The sequence below is a fragment of the Sarcophilus harrisii genome, chromosome 6 (genome assembly GCF_902635505.1).
Source record: "Sarcophilus harrisii chromosome 6, mSarHar1.11, whole genome shotgun sequence".
Classification (NCBI taxonomy): Eukaryota; Metazoa; Chordata; class Mammalia; order Dasyuromorphia; family Dasyuridae; genus Sarcophilus; species Sarcophilus harrisii.
The window spans coordinates 67676129-67697735 of record NC_045431.1 but is presented as its reverse complement, the minus strand read 5'-3'; positions in this window follow the sequence as shown (position 1 = coordinate 67697735).

The following is a 21607-nucleotide window of genomic DNA, read 5'->3' as shown; positions in this document are numbered from 1 at the left end:
GAAAGCACATGCTATTTTCTAATGATCACAATCTTGATCAAATGAGAGTTGTGTAAAGTGCTTAGTACAATACTTAACATATAGCAGGCTCTATAACTTAGTATTATTATTTTTGTATGGATTCCCTTCTCCTGCCCCAAGGCAACCTATAGCAGTACTTTAGATTTGCTGCATAACTACTATGATCTTTTTCTTTTCTTAGTACCTCTATTAGTCAATCCTTTTCATTCTGTATGCATTGTTGACTACTTTGTCTCGTTCTCTACTCCTAACCATATACAAGCAGTCAATAAGCCTTGTCCATTCTTCCTTTAAAATGTCTTTTATAGAAATCAAGCCATTCTCCAATTGATAAATGGTCAAAGGATATGAATAGATAATTTTTGGATGAAGAAATTGAAACTATTTCTAGCCATATGAAAAGCTGCTCCAAATCACTATTGATCAGAGAAATGCAAATTAAGACAACTAGAGATAGCACTACACACCTGTCAGGTTGGCTAAGATGACAGGAAAAGATAATGACGAATGTTGGAGGGGATGTGGGAAAATTGGGACACTGTCGCATTGTTGGTGGAGTTATGAACAGATGCAGCCATTCTGGAGAGCAATCTGGAATTATGCCCAAAAAGTTATCAAACTATGCATACCCTTTTGATCCAGCCGTGTTTCTACTGCATTTTTGATTTCCTTCTCAGGTTATTTTTATCTGATTTCTAAGTCTGATTTTTCTTGTGCAGCAAGATAACCGTATAAATATGTATGCATATATTTTTTAACATATACTTTTAACATATTTAACATGTATTGGTCTACCTGCCATCTGGGGAGGGGTTGGGGGGAAGGAGGGGAAAAGTTGGAACAGAAAGTTTTGCAAGGGTCAAAGGTGAAAAATTACCCATGCATATGTCTTCTAAATAAAAAGTTATAAAAAAAATAAAATGTCTCTTATATACTTTTAAAAAATGCCTCTTCTCAAGAAATTCCTTCTTCCCTTTAGGATGAAATACCAAGTCTTCTGTTTGACATTTAAAGTCCTTCACAGTCTGGATCACGCACATTATTCACCTTTATTTATTCAGCTCAAACTAGCCTATTCACTAATGTCTTTATGTGACATCCTCATTTCTACCTTGCTGCCCGGGTTGTCCCCTCTGCCTGGAATGCATGATGTAGTTCAAATGCCACCTCCGACCTGAGGATCTCTCTTATCCCAACTATATGCTATATCTTCCCATAGAAAAATTACTTTGCATTTATTTGGCATATATCCTATGCCTTGGAGAGCAGGGGTTGCTGTACCTTTGTACCTCCACACTTTGTGCAAAGTGGGAGTTCTATTAGGCACTTGATCCATTTAACCTAGAAAAGATTCAAGGGAGGTAAAATAGTTGATTTCATCAAGGATTAGGCCATCATGTGGAAATGGGATTAAATTGATTTTGTTTGGCCCAAGAGGGAAGAACCAATAGGTGGAAAGTGCCAAGAGACAAATTTGTTTTTGGTGTTGCAAAGATCTTCCTAACAATTAGAGCAACTGAAAAATGGGGCAGCCTCCCTTGGGAGGTGGGGGCCACTTCCTCATTGCAGGAGAAGTACAGACTGGATGATTACTTGGTGAGAATATCATAGTAAATGACTTCTGAGGTTCCTTCTAATTCTAAAGTCCTTTGATTCTATAAATAAATGAATGAATGGATCAGTCCAATTACCTATTTCTGAGTAGGAGAGATGAGAAAGTAAGGTGCTTTTTGGAGCAACTCATTTTTTTTCCCGTTTTGATTTTATGAATTACCTTGGGACTATGGAAACCAGGACAAAAATGGGATTTTTCAACTGGTGGTCTAAGCTCTTCTCAATAACAAAGAGAAAAAAACCCTCACTTACAATGAATGAGGAAGAGTATAAGAATGAACTAAATATAGAGATTAAGAACAATACGAGCAAAGTTGATAAAAAATAAGATGGTACAAGGACACTTATGTGAAGGAGAAAAAATTCACTGGAGGTAAAATGTTTTGCAGGAAGAGTTGAGAAAAACATGCATTTAAAAATCTATGCCATGGAAGGCAGCACAATATAATTCTACTATGCAAAATACACTGAACCAAAAATGACCCTTTGCCTTCAAGGAGTTTATATTCTATGGTGGGATAAGGGAGGATTCGATACAGGGATAAAGAAATAGTAATACAATGTAATTTCAAGAGATAAAAAGCATTGGTTTTTGTGATTATACTTCATTCTCAAAGACCTCAGGAAGTTAATTCCATGACATCCAAGTGAATTGGATTTTAGTGAGAGTGTGATGTGCAAGTCACCTGCCTCACTTTCCCCTCCAGAGCCATCTGGGATCAGTGGCTGTACATAGACCAGGATCTGGATGCAATGGGAGATTTTGGACTTTTCAAACTAAGGTCCTTAACAGATCTTAGGTTGATTGAGGCAACACCCATTCAGTGAATTAGGCTAAGGAAGAAAGAAAGCAAACTAAAAAAGACCCTTTGCTTTTAAGGAGTTTATCTTCTATAGCAGGGCAGGAGAAGGAAGATACAGGGATAAAGAAATAGAGAATAATACAAGGTGATTTCAAGAGACAGTATTTATAACTAGGTGGAGAAGGAAACCAGGATAAAATCCCATTGTGGGAAATGGTACATGAGTTGTATGTGGAAGGAAGTAATACATTTCAAGAGGCAGACTAAGAAGGCAATGCAGTCCAGAAATGGGAGATCACCTATGATGAAGAGGGGAATAGAAAGCTGTATTTGGGAAATGACTAGATGACCCCTTTGGACATCCATAGTAGGTAAATAGGTGACTGAAGGGGGACTGAGGAAAATTATGAGATTAGCACACCGATTTATTTAAATCCAATAAATGTTATTAAGCTCCTACTAATTGGCAGGCACTGTGCTAAGACAATCCCTGCCCTCATGAACCTTATTAGAGTGAGGGGGAGAGAACACAAAAGCAGGCAAGAAAGTGTTGGAAGCAGAAGACATAAAGGAATACTGTGCCCCAGGGTTTTTTGCTTTGTGGATTGAAACCAGCAGGGCAGGTGCAAAGTCCATTTTCTGACCTCCTTAAAAGAAGGTACTGGGAAGAGTTTGGGATTCCATCTTCTAGCTCCCAATGAGAAGGGAGTAGAGACTGAGTGAGGTGGTATCAATTAAGACTTGAGTTAGTGGTATGGTAGTGAGTTAAGAGATGAAGAACATATCCTGGGAGGGGCATTTTATTCCTTTGACATGAAATCAGAAGGGCAGCAGTTGCAAAGTGGAGTCACCAATCAAGAGAGATCCTAGCACATTATGTAAGTGAATGCTGAAGTTTTAAGTCAATTCAGGAAGAGAAAGAGACTAGAGTAGTGGGTAGAATAGTGGATTTTAAGACAGGAAGACACTGGATTTAAATCTCACCTTAGCAGCTGTGTGACCCTGAATAAGTCATAACCTCTCTCTGAGTCAGTTTTATCATCTCTAAAATAAGGAGGTCAGACATTCAACATTCTTTTTAGAGCCTAATCTGTGTTCTAATGAATGGCAAAGGAATTGAAATTAGCTTTGTTGAAAGCATCTGAAAGTAGCAAAAGAGTATGCAGCAGGAAAGGTGTCGGCAAAGTTCCCAGAGGAATAGTTTCAGAAGGAGAGCTGTGAAGGCTGATAGGAAATAAAGAAGTATTTAATAATGTTTTTGTTCTATCACAACACAGGTAGAGATGGTCACAGAAGTAGATATGCGAACAATGGCTCTTAGAGAACACAAGGAAAATAATATGGGAGTAAAGGGCAGGTTTAGAAAGGAATGTTTGTGTATTCAGCTGAATCTCTTTGATGACATGAATTATAGGGTAGGAAATGAGAAATTGCCTCATCCTTTTTCTCTTACTGAATCCTATACAAATCGATAGGATAATGTAAACTCCTTTAATAGAATGGAAGCTCATTAAGGTCATTGGGATCTTTCTTTTTATGTATTTCTAATTCCTACTAGGGACAGCTCAGTGGTATAGTGCCTACCTTCTTAAACTGTGGTTTATGATCCCTTATGAGATCTCATAACTGAATGTAAGGATCATGAAATTATGGTTTATTAACAGTAAATGCTTGATTTATATACCTATTTTATATACCTGGGGCCATGTGAAAATGTCTCCTGCAAAAACAGGTTCTAGTAGAAAAAGTTGAAGAAACCCTGGTATAATAGATGTAGTACAGGTTCCAGAAGGTTTAACTTATTGTTATTGTTGTTATTGTTATTATGGTTTAGTGCTTTGAACATATCGAGTATTTTGTAAGCACATATTAGATTGGATTGGGTTGAGTTAGATAATATTGATTCTGGGAGGAGTTGTTAGTTTTTTAGTTAAATATTAAAAACTGTGAGATAACAGAGAAAATGCTTTCAGCTTTGGGGGAATAGACAGGTTAAAAACGGGGATTATTTCTTTATGTCTAATGTATGTTTGAAAGCTATAACAAGCTAGAGATAAATGGATAATAGAATTGAAGTCGATATTTCAATAGTATATTTTCAATAAAAATGAAGCAGGGAACTCAGAAATAAGTGAAGTTTTGAAATGGTAAAACATAGGAAAATAACATAGGTTGTGGATAATTGGCATGGGAAATGATGGTAAAAGAATTTGAGGAAGGTTTTTATACAAGGCAAATCATCTTCAAAGTAGTCTTCAAAAAGAGTAGATTTCTTGAGTGGATGTTGATGTTAAATTATCCAGAGGTGGGGAATGGGGGAAGGGAGCAATTCTGGTTATTCATTTGTCAGAAGACAGGTGGTGAAGGCTTATGATTCAGTAACTGAAGCTATTAATGTAGAGGGACCCGTTGATAATAGCATGAGTCTCCTGAAAAAGAATGAGATCATCAGATGAATGAGTGCAAACTGATTTTAAAAAATGTTAAAGATAGAATTTTTATCATTCATAACCTTTAGTTGCATAGGATACACAGAATTTTGGAATATATGTACATGGGACGTGTATATGTGTGTGTGTTTGGGTGGGGGTGCTCTATTCTGCTCTCCCCTCCTGAGACTCTACGGGAGCATATTTCGAAATGACTAGCTCCTGTTTGTTTGCTTCTGTGATTTTTCATTATTGACGCTCAGTCTAGGTACAATTATAGTTCAGAGAGGAGAAATGATTGCTTGCAGATGGAAATAAATCTCTGTCCTCATCCTTCCCCCCCCTTCCCTGTTTATTTATATTTTCCTTTCAAATCTGAAATGAGGACATTTCTAAATACTAACAATTGTTGACTGTGTTTTTACCCTGGGGTGAAAGCAACAGATAATTGTGAGGGAACTCAATTTATGGCACTTTTTTAGGCTTTTGAAAGCAAAGATTTCACAGACTAGACACAATACATTAAAATTGGGCATTGGTTCTTTTTGCTTGCCAAAGATGCCTAAGCATCCTAAGGTGCCAGTCCTAGCGTTGTAAGTCTCTCTCTTTCTCTAGTTTCTCTATCTCTCCATCATTCCTCTGTTACATAGGAGTGCTTTGCAGAAAGTAGAATGCATGGTTTTCATATATTAGCTCATCTTGCTAACAGGTCTATTTTAATGTGGAGAATGGTGTGTGAGCAAGTAAATGGAGAAGAGTTTGGGAGCCAGAATTAGAGGATTTTTTTATGTTGCACCTTTTCTAGGAACAATAATCATGTTAGAGATGTCTTGCCAACATTTTCTTCCTCACCCCACTCTTGTAAATTTGAGAAATAGCACCTGCCAATTAAAAAAATATCCATAAATTGGTTTTCCAGGTTGGCGGAGGGTGCACATTTCATATGATTCAGAGAATTTTTGAAATAAGGAAAAATTCACCACCTTCTCTGAATAGGTATGCTGGGGAGGGAGAGGGTCCTGATTTGAAAAGGGAATATGTTATCGTCATAGACTCCTAACCTTGAAGTTGGGAACATCTGGCTTCACTTCTTGTCTCTGAAAGTCACTTAACCTCTTAGGACCTGGAGGTATTCTCTCAGAGCACAAAATACAGATTGGTTTCCCATGTGCATGGATACAAGGAGCTCCAAGCTGGAAACTGTCCCGAACATATGAGATCACAAGCCAGGACTTAAAAGAATTTTTTTCTCTCATTTGTTTTATAAAAAAAAACAAAAACCCAATAGATATATTTTTAAATAAATGAGTACAGGTGTATTTATGATAGTAAAAAAACTCAACTATAGAGTAGATCATGTCAGTTATCTAAGGAGGTCTCTATGGCATCCAATTGTTAGTGTGAAATTTTGAATTTACCTGGCAGCTGATAGATAGAGCAAGATCTGGAAGGCCTTGTTTTTGAAGTTTTTAGTTTCGAAACATGATTATTGATTTTTAAATAGTTACCTTTTCTGCTTTAGTATGGGGCTACTAGAATGAGAATGTGGTAGTGAAAGTAACGCTTTAAAACGATTCTGTTAAAAAATTAACTATAGGAAGTAGGTTCAGTCTCTGTAACAATTATGGGTATTAGAATTTTTGTCAATAGAGCTAGATCATAAAATACTTAAAATGGGAAAAGAGGCATTGGGAATTTGCAGGGAGAAGTTTGAGGTGCACAATTTGGTTTTCCACTCACTTTAAACAAGATATTTAAATCTTCTTGAGCTCTCAATTTCTTTATATATAAAATGGAGAGATTGAACTAGATGGCTTCTGAGGGTCTTTTTCCTGCTTGAAGTTTGGGATCTGGTGATCCATAATTTCCATGTAAGTTAAGTAGCATTCTTTCATGTTTAATGAATAGCAGAACTCATTATCAGAGAATCATAAAAACTAAAAGAATTCAAAAGAATTAGAAAAACAGAGGAAAAGACTTGGAAAGGATTTCAGAGGCCATTAGAGCTAGCCTCTTTTAAAACATAGTCCAACAATGATTTTCCTTTCCAGCTAGTTTTTCCTTCTTTTTTAAGAGAATTATTGTCAATGAGTCACAGACCATATCAATATTTTCTTTTAGAACCCTGGACTATATTACCTGGAACCTAGAATTTTAGGTTTAGTTAAGATCACCCATCAACATTGAGTAAATATCATTTATTTATAGTAAGATTTTAAAAAAGCTAACATCCAGGAAGACAGCTAACTTCTGACTCTAAAATTGGATGTTGGAAGTACCTTTCTAAATAAAGGCCTGCTTTATGACCACTTTGATTTACTTATATAACCTTTCTAGGCTACATAGGGGAGGAAATGATGGTATGCAGCTCACAATCTTGTCCATGTCTCAATACATGGTCCTCACGAGGAAGGAAGTATATTCACTGATGAAAATCCTGGTTCCTTGAAGTTCTAAAGTAAATGGGAAAATGTATTTGCTGAGCTGTTCTCAGTATGTGGTGACCATGTTTTTTTTTTTAAGTGATTTTGAACCATAAGGAGAAAAAGCAGAGGAAGAGAGACTGAGCCAAGAGCCAGCAGCAGGAGGTTTGTGTTTGAACCATGAAAAGAACAGATAGCTATGAAAAGAACAGACTGCTGCTCTAGCAAGCTGGTTCTAGGGTTTATTAGAAAAGATGTGGAGAAAAGACTGATACCTCACCTTGATTAGACAAGCAGTGACTATAAAGAATGTGGCTGCAGGCTTAAAAAAAAGTATTAAAATACAGAATTTTGTAGAGCCTTAGCAGCAGCTAAGTCAGTGAGCCATGAGCAGCATTAACTGAAGAGAAGAGTTTTTGTATCTGCAGCTCCTCTGGAACCCTGAAATCTAGAACAGAAACATAGAATGTGACAGCTGATGGGGACCTTGGAAACTTTCTAGCCCAAATCTCTTTTTCTATACAAAAAATGTCAAGACACCCAAAGGGAAATGACTTGACCAGTCATATGAATCATCAGTGACAGCGATACTCAGATCCAATTTTTTTTGCTTCTAAGTTTAGTATTTTTTCTAATATGCCATAGTTCTTCCCCTATATGGCTTAGAAAACTTAGGTAAGTAAAACAGGGTGATCATATAGGACATTGTTAGTTACTATCAACAATCAAGTTTAGAGTGAGAAATTACCTATCTTTCTGAGAACAGCTCAGCAAACACATTTCCTCATTTACTTCAGAGGTTTTGAGGATCCAAGATTTCATCAGTGAATATACTTCCTTCTTCATGAGAACCATGTACTGAGATATGCACAAAGCTGTGAGCTGATTACTACCTTTTCTTCCCCTACATAGCCTAGAAAGGTTATTTAAGTAAATCAAACTGATCATAAAGTCAGGAAAATATTAAAAATCTTTTGCTACATAAATAGTATTTTTTCTTATTGCTAACATGTAATCTTAGGTTTTTAGCCACCTTAACTGCACCTAAGATGATAGGTTCAAGTGAAGTAGAGTTCGGGGTGCTGATATGGTCTGTGACTCACTGTCAGAAATACTTTAAAATGATGGAGAGTGGTTGAAGGACTTAGAGCACTAGAAATGAATAGATCTACCAATTGGAAAAGAGAAATAGAAATAGAGCTACTGCCTGTAAACTATAGACTTGTGAGCCTGATCTTAATAAATGGGGGGGGGGAACCTAGAAAAAATTAAATAGAGTTTTTTTTAAGAATTTAGACATAGATTATAAACAGTTGGTCAAAACTCACTCTCATTTTTGGTAAGGTTACTAGCCTGATTTAATCAATCAACATTTATTAAACACTTCTTGCTGCTTTGTGCTAAATAAGCTCACAATACATACAGGAAACAAAAAAGTCTCTCATCAAGGAGTTTATATTCTAATAGGGGAGATGAGATGGGCACATGTAAGAAACTGTCACAGAAGTTAGAATGTGGGAGCTGGAGTTAGAAAAACCTGAATTGAAATCCAACTTTAAATACTTAGAAGATCCTGATCAAATCACCTAATGACTGCCTCAGTTTCCTCATCTGTAAAATGGGCATGATAATAATAGTACCTACATTCCAAGGTTATTACAAGTGTCAAAATAGTATCTGTAAAATTCTTTGCAAATCTTAAAGTGACTTTACTTATTGCAAATAAATACAAAATAGATTATAGAGTAATCACAAACGGGGTAGGTCCTAACAGTGAGGGAGATTGGAAAATGGCCTTTTTAGAAGGTGGTGTTTAAACTGAGACTTAAAGAAGCCAGAGATTCTAAGAGGTGGAGGTGAGGAAGGCATTCAGTGGAATGGCAAAGAGCTGGAGAATTGAGATTAGTATTGAGGAACATCAAGTTGGCCAATATGGCTGAATTGTAAACTATATAGAAAAAGACTTGGGGGAAAACTGGGTAGCAGTTGTTTGTGAAGAGCTTTGTATGCCAGAAAAAGGAATTTTTCTTTTGGTCTTAGAGGTGGTAGGGAGCCAATAGATTTATTAAACATGGTACTGACATGGCTAGATTTCTTCATTATTTCATGCAAGTCTATCTATGTTTTTCTGATAAAATATTAACATATATCTTATATAGATGTCTATCCATATATAAATATGAATATTTATATATCTTATGTGTCTTATATAGCATATAAAATATTCTAGATTTCTTATAGACTAAAGATATTCTATAATAATGATAGATTACAACTTATTCAACCATTCCTCGATTGGTAGACATCCCCACAATTTCTCATTCTTTGCCACCACAAAGAGAGTTGCTATTTTAGAATATCTAGGTTATTTTCCTTTTCCCCTAATCATCTTTGGAAACAGATCTAGTAGTGGTGGTGTTGGGTCTTGTATATATGACAATAATAGAAAAGTTTGGAAAAGGGTGGGTTTAAAAGGAAAGATAATGATTTCTGTTTTGGACATGTTGACTTTGAGATGGCTCTGGGACATCCAGTTCAAAATATCACAGACAGTTTAGTGACATAGGACTGAAGTTTAAGAGACTAGACTGGGGTCAGATACATGATCTGTAAATCCATCTGCATAGAGATACTAATTCAATCTGTAGCTAATAAGATCACCAAGTAAGAGAATATAGAGAGCAAAGAGAAGAGGGCCAGTTAGGGAGCCTGACATAGGTGAATATTTACCAAAGACGATTTAGAGGAAGTAATCAGGGAGATTGGAGAACTCAGGAGGAAGTGGTCAACAGTATCAAAAAATAGCAAAGATCAAGAAGGAAAGAGATTGAGGCGGAACCATAGATTTAGTAATTAAGTCATTGGCAACTTTGTAGGGCAAAGTTTTAGTTGAAATTGAAGATATCATTAGCCAGATTGCAGATGATTTAGAAGGGAACGAAAGTAAATGAAGTGGAGTCAGTAACTACAAATGGCATTTCAGGGAATTTAACTGAGAAGTAAGGAGAGGAGAAATAAAGGATAATAGCTAGTGGAGATAGCTGCATGAGGATTTTTTTTTACTTCTTGAATGACAAGCATTTTTTTGTAAAAAAGTTATAAGGAACCAAGGGATAGAGCAAAATCAAAGATTAGAGAGTAATAAAGAATAGTTGGAGCAATCTATCAGAGAAAATGTGAGAGGGTGAGATTAAGGGTGCATGCAGAAGCATTAGCTTTGGCAAAAAGAAATAATCTCTCTTCCTCAGATATTGACACAAAGGAGGAAATAGGGGGATATGAAATAAAGAGAAGGGGAGGAGAGAGACCTTGTGATGAATGACCTCTGATTTTAGTGAAGAATGAGTTCAAGTCCTGATTTGATAGGATGAGCTGGGGGTGCTGTGAGATGCTTGAGGAGAGAGAGAATGTTTGGAAAAACTGGTGAATGGAATAGAAATTCAATTAAACTGGAGCAGCAGCATGGACTTGAAATGATGATCCAAATGAAATCAGTTATCATAATTTTGTAGGAGAACAAGGCAACACAGTTTTGTGATTTCTTCCAGGTCTGATCAACAGCTTGTGAGTGGAAGCAAAAGAGGATAATGTGAAAATATGCCCCTGGTTTGGGTATATCAAGACATACTTAAGAGTTCCAAAAATAAATGATATTATAAAGTTTAATTGGTTCACAAAGAAATTTATAGCTAGGTCAATGGTGAAGCACTTGAAAGTACAGAAGGATGGAGGGACTGTATATCTTCAGAGAGTGAAGACTAAGCTTAGGAGTTGTAAAGGCATAGAGAATGATAATAGATTAAGATTAAATAAAAAATTATTGGAGTGCTTGAACATGGGAGTGGACTACATGTGATTGATGACAAGATGAAAGTTTTGACCATCCCAGAGTGGTTCTAAAGTAGAATGAAATGGGTAGATCATGGAATCTGAGTAAATTAAAGAACTGGGATATTAAGATAATGGAGGAAATATGACCATATATGTTGAAATCCTATAGTACGAAATAGGAGTTGAAGTGGAGAAGAATATTTTTAGTCAAGTATTTGATTCTTTGAAAAAAGAAGGAGCAGCTAGATGGTGCAGTGGATAGAGCTTTGGCCCTGGAGTCAGGAGGATCTGAATTCAAATCTGCCCTAAGAAACTTAATATTTAGTCACTAGTGACCCTGGGTAATTCACTTAACCCCAATCACCTTGCAAAAAATCAAACAAAAAAAAAGACAAAGAAAAGAAGTATATTCTGGGAGCCACCAATCATTATATCCCATTTATCACCACTTTGGTGATAAAATTTATTCTTATACCAGCACTAATACCACCAGCAATCAAATGACAAGAAAAAAGATTTAGCCATTATTAACAAGAATAGTCAATGAGACCTCTGACCTAGATGAAGACACTTCTTAGTGAATGTCAGAAAATGGGGAAAAAAACACAAAAGAAGCCTAAAAGAAAATGAAGTTTGTTAATTATAGGTGGGTAATTTCAAAGGGTACCATATAAATGATGGACAGGTCTGAAATGTGCTTTGGTTGGGTTAGGGTTGAGGAAGAGAGAGAAATTAAGGAATGGATAGCAATGGTGGGAATGGGGTTACTGTTCTTTGACAGTAAGGGTCTCAGTAGCACTGGGTATGGGGAAAGTAAGAGCAGATGGGAATAAACTGATTATTGGGAAATGAGGGAAGGCAGAGTATCAGGAGATGAGAGGAATTCTATTGATAAAGTCAGGTCACTGGAAAATACAGAGTCACTAAGAAACCCTCATCCTGTAGTTTGGCAATCATTGATTTTGCTGTGTTCCAACAGGTATTTGGATGCTTAGCTTCAAAGTAAATGCCAGCAAAGGCTGATAGTACACGAAGGAATTTGATTGTCATTCATGGTATCTTTGTGAGTAAGATGAAAAAATGTGTACTGATGATAATATGGTTAAGTGAATTGACAAATGGTTAAACAGCCATACCTTATATGTTGAACCAGTGGTTTAATGTCAACCTAGAAAGGATGAGGGTTTTAGTGACATGTCTCAGAGTTCTGTGCTCAATGATGTCTTGTTAATCATTTTTATCAACTACTTGGGTGAAGACAGCAGTCATGCTTATTGAATTTCAACATGACATAAAGCTAGGAAGGCCAGTTAATGTCAGATGGCAGAACTGAGCTTCAGAATGTTTTAGATTGGAACTTTGGCATGAAATTATTAAGATGAAATATATGAATAAATGTATTTTCATATGTGCATATATACATGTATGTAAATATATATGTATATTATATATATTTGATAGAAGAGCACAGGTTTGAACGAATAAAAGAATTTAAAAAGCACTTATTTATTATCTGACAAGCACAATGCTTGGTACAGGAGTTACAAGTATAAAAGGCAGTCAATTACTGCTCTCACAGAACTTACCTTTTAATAGGAGGAGAAAATATATGTAGGAGAATGATAACCAGGGAGAAGAGTTTTGATCCATGGAGTCATAGGGATAATAAGTGGTACCACATAGGACAGTTTATTGTTATTCTTTTTCTATAAGCAGTCATAATTCTCTCTCAGGGATGTTATAAGAGTTCTTACATGGGCGTTTGGACTAGATTATTTCTAAAATCTTTTCCAATTTCAAGACTCTATAATTTCATAGCTATATATTATAGGAAATGTGTTACTAGACAGATCAGTCACAAGTCTTTGAGTCTTTTGCTTATCAGCCACTGGGGAAAGGAGTTTGATTATTGGAGCTGTGCTCCTCTAAATAGTACCACGTGGTAGCTTTTAAGAATTGCAGGTTTGATATTTAGGATAAAGTGAAAAGCTTCTAAGGAGTATGCCTTCTAAATTCAATTCAATGGGAGAAAGTGACATAATGGAAAATGGTATTTTTTTTCTTTCTAAAAAGTAGCATGGTCTCAGCACCAAGAGGACAAGTTTTCATTTCATAGGCTTTGGGCATGTGTCTTATCTATCCTCAGTAGTCTGTAAGTTTGTTAAGGGTAAGATCTTTATTTTTGTTTCCCCCCCCAAAACAAGTCACATTGATTTATCCATAGTAGAAATTTAATAAGTGTTCATTGAAAAAATGAAATTTTAAAATGAATGAAGAAGATTCAAGAGAAATAAAATTATTTTTTTCTATGTTTTTCCAATTGGAATCAGAGAGCAAATATCGAATAAAAATGGAAGAATCTTAATTTGCTAACCAGTTACTTGCACAGATAAAGGCAGCTTTAACTTTTTTTTTCTTATTAAATGTTTTGTTTTTTCCCCTAATTACATGCAAAAACAATTTTAGCATTTATTTAAAAATTTTTTTGAGTTGCAAATTTTCTTTCTCCCTCCCTTTCCATTTCATTCAGAAGGCAAGAAATTTGATATAGGTTATACATGTGCAATCATGCAACACATTTCCTTATTTGTCATGGTTGTGAAAAAGACAAAAAATGCCTAGAAAAATAAATAAAGTTAAGGAAAATATACTTTGATTTGCATTCAGATGCCATCAGTTCTTTCTCTAGATATAGATAACAATTTTCATCATAACTCCTTTGAAATTGTCTTGAATTTTTGTATTGCTGAGAAGAATAAAGCCATTCATAGCAGATCATTATATAATATCGCTATCACTATGTATACTCTTCTAGTTCTAGTCATTTCATTTTGCATCAGTTTATGTAAGTCTTTCCAGGTTTTTCAGAGAGTAATCCTGCCTGTCAATTCTTATAATAAAATAGTATTCCATCATAATCCTATGCCATAACTTATATAGCCATTTTCTAATTGACAGGCATCCCCTCAATATCCAATTTGCCACCACTAAAAGAGCTACTATATATATATATATATATATATATATATATATATATATATATATATATTTTTTTTTTTTACATAAAGGTCATTTTTTTCTTTTCCTTTCTTTTTTTAAAATCTTTTTTGGGATATAGACCTACTAGTGGTATTGTTAAGTCAAAGAATTTTATCTTCTTTTCTTCATAATTCCAGACTGCTCTACAGAATGTCAAATCAGTTCACAACTCCACTAACTAATTGATGTTATAATTTTGCCATGTCCCCTTCAACATTTGTCATTTTTCTTTTCTGTCACATTAGCCAATCTGATGGCTAATCTAAACTGATAGCTCAGTTGTTTTGATTTGCATTTTTAATTAGTGATTTAGAGCATTTTTTTCTATGATTAGATAGCTTTGATTACTTTGTCTGAAAACTGCCTGTTCATATCATTTGGCCATTTATCAATTGGGGGATGACTTATTTTTATAAATTTGACTCAGTTCTCTACATATTTGAGAAAAGATGTTTTTATCAGAAAAAACTTGTATGTATATATATATATTTTTTTCCTCAATTATTATTAACTGTAGTTCTTTCCTTCCTATTTCCCCCCTATTTATTATCTCTGACTCCAGCCTTCCCCAGCCTTCCTTCCTTTTGACATCTGGAGTTGTTAACTTTTATTTGCCCAATTCTAATTTTAAGGAATTATTTTATTCACTTAATTTTTGTACCTTTTTGCCATTTGGCAAATTCTACTTTAACAAAATAGAATTAGCTAAATGGGGAAAAAAATCCATTAAAGAAAATGACTCCTTTTCTTCAGTATTTTTTTTGTATCACTTTCATATGTTTTACTCTATCTTATTTGATTTTTTAAATCCTTTTTGATTTCTTTCTGGAAATCTTTATTGGGATTGAAACCAATTAACATTTTTCTTTGAGATTTTGGTTATAACAGTTTTGACATTTTTTTCTTCTGAATTTGTGTTTTGAGTTTCAATGTCACCATAATCACTTTCTATAATCAGATTTTTTTTTGTTGTGTGCTCATTTTCCCCAGTTTATTTTTTGACTTTTAATTATATTTGAAAATTGTACTCTGTTCTCAAAATAGAAGGGGCATTGTCTATTTTTTTTTAATTTAATAGCCTTTTATTTACAGGATATATACATGGGTAATTTTACAGCATTAACAATTGCCAAACCTCTTGTTCCAATTTTTCACCTCTTAACCCCCCCACCCCCTTCCCTAGATGGCAGGATGACCAGTAGATGTTAAATATATTAAAATATAAATTAGATACACAATAAGTATACCTGACCAAAACGTTATTTTGCTGTAGAAAAAGAATCAGACTCTGAAATATTGTACAATTAGCTTGAGAAGGAAATCAAAAATGCAGGTGGGCATAAATATAGGGATTGGGAATTCAATGTAATGGTTTTTAGTCATCTCCCAGAGTTCTTTTTCTGGGCATAGCTAGTTCAGTTCATTACTGCTCCATTAGAAATGATTTGGTTGATCTCGTTGCTGAGAAGGGCCTGATCCATCAGAACTGGTCATCATATAGTATTGTTGTTGAAGTATATAATGATCTCCTGGTCCTGCTCATTTCACTCAGCATCAGTTCATGTAAGTCTCTCCAGACCTTTCTGAAATTATCCTGTTGGTCATTTCTTACAGAACAGTAATATTCCATAATTTTCATATACCACAATTTATTCAGCCATTCTCCAACTGATGGGCATCCATTCACTTTCCAGTTTTTAGCCACTACAAAAAGGGCTGCCACAAACATTCGTGCACATACAGGTCCCTTTCCCTTCTTTATAATCTCTTTGGGATATAATCCCAGTAGTAACACTGCTGGATCAAAGGGTATGCACAGTTTGATAACTTTTTGAGCATAGTTCCAAACTACTCTCCAAAATGGTTGGATTCGTTCACAACTCCACCAACAATGCATCAATGTCCCAGTTTTCCTGCATCCCCTCCAACAATCATCATTATTTTTTCCTGTCATCTTAGCAATCTGGCCGGGTGTGTAGTGGTATCTTAGAGTTGTCTTAATTTGCATTTCTCTGATTAATAATGACTTGGAGCATCTTTTCATATGACTAGAAATAGTTTCAATTTCTTCATCTGAGAATTGTCTGTTCATATCCTTTGACCATTTTTTCAATTGGAGAATGGCTTGATTTTTTATAAATTAGAGTTAATTCTCTATATATTTTGGAGATGAGGCCTTTATCAGAACCTTTGACTGTAAAAATATTTTCCCAGTTTATTGCTTCCCTTCTAATCTTGTCTGCATTAGTTTTGTTTGTACAAAAACTTTTCAGTTTGGTATAATCGAAATTTTCTATTTTGTGATCAGTAATGATCTCTAGTTCTGCTTTGGTCATAAAGACCTTCAGAAGGGGCATTGTCTAAAAGGCTCTATACATTTTCAGTTCTTCCTAGGTGGTAGTCTGTAAGGAGAGATGTGTTTACTTCTCTCCTGTCCTGTGTTCTGGTCTGCCAGGGACCACAAAGACTCTTTTGTATTCTGAAATTGTGACTAGGGTCCTTACTTCCCTGTGACTACAAGCTTTGGTCTGTAAATGCCCCTCCTAACCTTTTGACTGAGACCCAAAATTATGGCAAATTTACCTATGAATGCATGCAACAGAGTCCTGCACGCAGGTTCAGCAAAGAGACCACTGTAATCTCCTTCTGACCAGTTGCCAGATCCCTTTACATTGCTAATTAAGTTGCTCCGCCTCACCCCAGCCTGGACATTGTGCTGAACTGTGTTCTATTCTTACTCTGATGTGACAGATCTTTTCTGTTGACCTTCTGAATTATCTTTGGCTGGAAAAATTTTCAACCCAATTCTTTTTTTTTTGGAATCTTTTTATTTTTATTTTTTTCTTTATTAAAGCTTTTTATTTTCAAAACTCATGCATGGTTATTTCTTCCACATTAACCTGAGTTCCATTTTTTCTCCCTCTTTCCTCACTTCCTTTCCTAGATAGCAAGTAGTCCAATATATGTTAAACATGGTAGAAATTTATTCAACTCCATTCTTTTGTGGGTTCTGCCACTCCAAAACTGATTATATTGTTCAAAGTTGTCTTGAGGGAAATTTGGGAGAGCTCAGGCAAGTCCCTCTCATTTCTCTACCATTTTGACACTGCCTTGACCCTTCCTTCCTCCCCCTCCCCCTTCCAGCTTTAGAAATTACAACAAAAAACCTGAAACAATTTAAAGACAGAAGTTTCAAAACTTATGGATAACATGTATTTGGACAGAGCACATTCATTAATCTTTGAGACCATTAGTTGACATTCTTGGGGAAAAAATACTAACCTTTATTCTTGTGTTCTCCTAAGTGCCTGGTGGTCACTCCTGGAATTACAGGACTAATTCTTAGAAGAAATGACCTTTCCTCCAACATCAGAGCCCACTGGAGGAAGAGAGAATTTTAAACTATTTTTAATACTTTTTAAATTTTACTTTAATTTTTTATGTATTTTAATTTAATTTTAAGCTTCAGAAGTTTCAAAAATTTTCCATTGTTGTCATTGTAGTTATTATATACTAATATAGTAAGAATCTGTAATGTCACTAACATGAGTATTGTTCAATGACTGGTCTGTGGTAGCTTGATACAACTGTAATTGGGATAGGTGGTGCAGCAGACAGAGTGGCAAACTGAAGTGAGGAAAACCATCTTACTTATTCCAATCTGACCTCAGATATTTACTAGCCATGTGACTTTGGGAAAGTGATTTAGTTCTATTTGCCTCAGTTTTCTATTCTATAAAATGAGCTGGAGAAGGAAATGGCATTCCACTCTAGGATTTTTTAAAAAGAAAATCCCAACTGAACAACAAAAATACATGAGTTTGCCAGTTGTCATGTCTGAAAGCTCCATCCCTCAGCAGACAACCCTTTTCTAATTGAGCCAAGTTAATCCTTAGATGATGGAGATGAAGTCCATTGCTGGGTCCATCCTTGAAGTAATGACTGATTACAACTTGTGTTCCCAGTTATAAAACCTCTGAGAATCCAGGACCACTTACTTAACAAGAAGAAATGTCAGAAGCAAGTGAGCATTAGAGAGATTAATTGAGCTGTCCAAGATCACTCAGTTACTAAGTATCAGTGACTACATTAGTCAGTAGGATAAATACTCTTGAGGAAACCACAGTTAGTAACACTACAGAATAGCAGTGGGCTCTATAATGGGCTATAAAGTATACCAGATTTGGAGGCAGAAGGGACCTGAGTTTTAGTCATGGCTCTGTTTCTCTCAGAGTCTGTGACACTTTAAAAAATGCTTTCTTTATTTATTGATGCCATCTGTTTTATTCCCTCCTCCTACCTTTAGGAGATCCATGCCATATTACAAATAGTATTTTTATTAAGTCATTTTAAGCTTTCATTAAAAAATAGCTTAAAATTTTTCTCTCTTTCCACTGGGCTATAATGCTGGGGAATCTTCTAAGAATTAGTCCTGTAATTTCAGTAGCTACCTCCAGGCACTTAGGAGAGCTCAAGTATGAAGGTTGGTCTTTCTCCCCCAAGAATCGTCAACCAATGGGCTCAAAAATTAATGAATGTGTTTTGTCCAGCTATATGTTATCCACAAAACGTAGAGACATCTTAATATCTTCTGGCACTCATAAGTCTGTCTGCTCTCATTGGTTATAGTTGAATTTGGTGTCCTTGACAGAACCAATATCCTGACACCACAGTGTCTCCTAATGACTGACTAGATGTGATTTCAATTTCTGTGACAACTGGTTTATTTATAACACTGACCATTCAAGGGGTGATTCACACCGTACATGTCCTAGAAATCTTGGGTTCAGATAGATACTATGTTGAGGGAGACAATGAAGAGCCTTTCATGTTCTCAAAGTGTAGTGAGCTCAGTTGGTAGATTTTAGATTATGCATTGCTTCTGGTTATTAAGCATTATTTATTTTTCCATTTTATGCTAATCACAAATTATGCAGATCTGCTTCTGTGGATAACCAGTTAATTATGACAAGATCATTGGACTAGTGTTCACTGGGTGGTGTGTGAGACCTAGTTTTTGTTTGAGTCAGATTGACAATTATATACATCCCTGTGGAGAGTGGAGGGGAACAGGGGTTAGGTCCCTGACTCTGTCACAGCAACAGAGAGTTCAGTACCTCCTGAAAATTTATACTCACCAGAGCACATGGACAAAACGCCATATTCTATTTGAACAGGATTAAGGTCATGGTTGCTGGTATTAGCAAAATAATGACTTGAATTAGATGGTTTCTGAAGTCCTTTCCAACTCTGAAAGTCTGTGATATTTTTAAGGGGAGGGAGCATAGATTAATGTGGAACATGAGGCATTCATACTAAATTTGGTACTCAACTAAGAATGTAGAGAATAAATATATTGAGCCTCTATGGAGACATAGCTTCCCCAAAGAATCACAATTAAAATCAGTTCTTTTTGACTAGACCTAAGATTCCATCAGTGTAGAAAATTTCCTTTATTAATGCAGTTTAGCACTTTTTCTGTACTTTATCCCCTTAAAGCATTGCCTGGGAGCACAACCATTCCATGTTAAATTTGGGACTTGAATCTAGCTCTTTCTGGTTTTGAGGTAAATTTTGTTCACTCTACCTTCCTCATTGTAATATGATAGAAATGAAATATTCTATCAATATATCACAGGTCAGTTTATTTTGATGATCTTTTCTGGGAAGGGATATTACTACAGGAAAAAAATAGCTTTAATTTTCTGTGAGAAATGCTCATGGGCCAACCTGCATCTATTACTGAGACAGTTGGAATGAAGCCTTTGGCTACTCCTTAATCTATATACTACATGCACAAACGAGTTCTAAGTGTTCTCTCTTCTTCCTGTCCTTTGCTTCTTGGTCCTTGGACCTCTAGGATTCCAGACAACTTGATCTGTGAAATACGTTGATATGTTGCTGTGAATACTAGTCATTAGTCAGTCTTTTAGGGAAACAGGGGAATCCACCCCTTGAGAATTAGATTCCGGGCATCCAGACAGTTCTACTCAAAAATTATTCACAAGAAACCAAGATATCAACTTTTGGCAGGCTTGATACAAAATTAATGAAAATTGTTTTCCCTCAGAAAATCAATACCATTTCTCCTTGTTTGAACTCTGTTGTCTCTTTTCTTTTCCCTATGTGACTTATTTCCCTCCCTTTAATTGTTCTTCACTCCTATGAACCAGAGAGTTATATCAGTCTTCTTGTAGGACAACATTTGCTGTGCTGAATTATTTTTTTATGTTTTGGGTTTGGATCTTTGATTTCATTAGTGTAGAGATTTTGCAGTGTGGAAATCAGCTACTTTCCAGTAAATTAAAGCAGGAATAACTAACCTAGGTATTTGTACCCCTGGGGGTATGAGAAGCTTGCTAGGTGTGGGAAACATTTGGTAAACAAATATATTATTATCCTGTTGAGATGAAAGAATCTTTTATATTTATTTTTATGAGTATATATATAGTAAATGGTTGAATTTGTTCCTTTCCTATTAAATATCAAAGATGGGGAATTTTTCTGAAGTGAGTACAGGGACTGAAAATGATTAAAACTGTCTTTGAAAGCATTTTGGTCCTGATCTCAAAGGATTCCTATTGCCTGACACAATGAATGATTCTCATGATTTACCTGCGTAAAATTTATTGAAGATACATTGGAGATAAAATTATCAACTTCTGGATGGTCCCAAGTCATGTTAGCTACTGCAATGTCCAAAATGCTAAGGATGACCTGGATAGTTAGTGCCTGGAATTTGATCATGTCTAGTTCATCCACATTTGTTTCTTTTTATACCTTCCTTTTCTTCTTTGAAATCACTTGTACTTGTGCCATTAGAAATTCATCCTCGGGAGCGTGGATCAACTTCCTTTGTATTTTTGTGTCTTATGAAACTATTTACCCTTTATTTGAAATTAGATTCCTCCAAATCTAGGGTATACATGGGCCCATTCCTTCCTTCTCTAAAATGAATTCCAAGATAGATTTGTCTTTTAAATTTTTTTTCATGAATTCTACTTTGACAACCAATTTCTTGTAGTTGGCTGGAATCAAATCTAGCATAGCAATTTGTCCTATTGCTTCTTCTCCCTTTTGAAGAACAAAATTTTCTTTAATTCAACCCAAACAATTCTTAGCTATATGGTTTTTTAGCCAACATAACAGCAGATGTCTAGATAGTTGAAATCCATGTCAAGTCTGTGATCTCTCTCCTGAACTCATTATCTATTTCCTTTTTCTTATTGACTAGTCAATAATATACCTCGATCAAATTATTATTTTGATTTCTTCATCAATTGAATCAAAGCCAAATATTCTCTGTCTTTCCCTTTTCCATCAGGGGTTCTTAACATGAGTTTTCTGAACTTAAAAATATTTTGTAACCATATATCACTATAAATATTTTTCTTTGAAATACTACATTTTATCTTATGCATTTAAAACATAATTCTGAAATCATTGG